The sequence below is a fragment of the Oratosquilla oratoria genome, chromosome 20, assembly GCF_046742065.1.
Source record: "Oratosquilla oratoria isolate Oo_2021 chromosome 20, ASM4674206v1, whole genome shotgun sequence".
Taxonomy (NCBI): Eukaryota; Metazoa; Arthropoda; class Malacostraca; order Stomatopoda; family Squillidae; genus Oratosquilla; species Oratosquilla oratoria.
The window spans coordinates 17,184,221-17,186,720 of record NC_134796.1 but is presented as its reverse complement, the minus strand read 5'-3'; positions in this window follow the sequence as shown (position 1 = coordinate 17,186,720).

Below are 2,500 nucleotides of genomic sequence, written 5' to 3'. Positions count from 1 at the left end.
AACGTGAACCTCAGTGTAGAAATGGATACAAAGTTGGCATGAGAACATACGTGAACCGGTGACTATAATCCCATGACTGTTTGGCTGACTAGAGCTGTGGGGGTATCCACTAGAATAACACTAGACCACTTTGACCCCCGATAACAAAGGTTCCCAAACTATTGGGCGCGCCCCCTAGGGAAGTGTGACAAAGATACAAGGGAGGAATGAAGTCATCCGTTCTAAAATCATTGTTTGATAAGAATAATGAAAGCATTCTAAGAACAAATATGTGCCATTACAAACGTGCAAAGTATAATACTATCAATCACCCTAACCCGTTTTCTATTAAGATATCAATGCAAAAAAATGTTGGTGGTGGTGGGGGCGTTAGGGTTTGATGGAAGTAAAGAGGGGGCATCATGTAAGAGAGTTTGTGAACCACCGCCCCATAGAGATTCTAGTCAGACAATCTTTGTTAATCTTTTGATAATGGTGACGTTCATTAAAGGTTTCATTCTGCTGATCACAAGATGATTCTCTTCGGATAAGGGGTCCACATCGTAGTAGAAGGGAAGGGTTTGAGTTCTGTTGTTGTACTCCATTATCTGTAAGAAAAGAAAGAAAGAAAAAAAAAAGACGAAAAAATAATCTATTAATCAACTTAAGAATAAAGGAAACTGAAAGAGACCATAAAGCACTTTGAGGTTCTATGACACAAACACACACACACACACACACACACACACACACACACACACACACACACACACACACACACACACACACACACACACACACACACACACACACACACACACACACACACACACAAACACACACACACACACACACACACACACACACACACACACACACACACACACACACACACACACACACACACACACACACACACACACACACACAGACAGACACACACACACGCGCGCGCACACGCACCCCCCCACACACATGCACACATACACGCACATAAACGCACACACACACACACACACACACACACACACACACACACACACACACACACACACACACACACACACACACACACACACACACACACACACACACATATATATATATATATATATATATATATATGTATGTATGTATGTATATATATATAATTTTCAACTCCCATACTAAATATACTACTAATTACCCCCAACAACAACCCCACCCCTGTTTCCAGCAATGCACCTCACCGCCGAGTCGCCCAACGGCATCTTTCACAGTGGTCACCACCTACATCATATTGGGTAAGTAGATATTTTTCTGTTCTCAGTGTCATCTAAGAGCAAAACGGTCTCTACACATTTTATTTTGTACTTAAACGTGTCCAAACCACACTCTGACTCGACGGATCGACTCTGGACACGAGGCCGCTCTGCGATAAATTCAAATACATAAGACATGCCCCCTCCTTCTGCTAGCAACTCTTTAAAAGTTTCACCTGCGTTTCAAAACGCCATGACAACACAAAACCTTATCACAATAATCAAACATGAGACAACATTACCCCTCCTTAACGGCAGGAACATTCCTGTACACAACTTCCTCTCTGAAGAAACGCCATATATGACAAAACAGAAATATCACTTCAACATCTAAATAGATAAGAATAACACACTAGCTGATGGCGTCATTCAGTCTGATGTATTCGAGGGAACGTCATCCATTAAGCAATTTGTTGATCGATTTAAAAACTCCTTTGCTGCATTTGAACCACTAGGAGCACAGCCCCCCCCCCTAAACTCTCTGACAAAATATTACAATCATGGTCCATACATCACAAACGAGAAGGCAATAGAAATAGCTTCAACATTTAAAAGTGAAATTAGGGAAAGCCCCAAGAGCTCAGACTGGGTCGAAAACGGCAAAATATCACTGGAACATGCAGTCTCCATAATGGAATATTTCTAACTTCTCTCTCATTTATCCAGATACACTCCAGAAAGCTAGCACAATTTCATTTACACCAGGTAGCAAGCTAGGCGAATTCTCCAGGAAATATTTTGACACGGACAAAACTATCGCTTAGACACAGAGCCAGCCGGTACCCATAACGCCCAACCACACTATAGTCCAGGTTACACATCCCCTTCACATAACACAAGATCGAGACATATATCTCGCACTCGGTATCAATCACGCCATCGCTCCCCTTCAAAAACACAAAAGTTTTGTACATACTCCCCCCCCAAAAAAAAATAAAGGACACCTTAATAGCATGTGTTACCATAAGTACCTGACACAACCAAACAAATATTGCGACATTCATGGTACATGTTTCCACACGAGTGATCGTTGCCGTGCGCTGCGACCACGGAGACAACATAGACAAGACTCTACACCCCCTGCAAGATATTCACGTGACACACCTCCTGCAAGTCATTCTCATAGCACATCTTCATCGTGACTACAGAATACTAAGACTCAGTGCACACCAAGGACAGTGACCCTATACCTAGATATGCAAGCATCAACTTTATCGTTA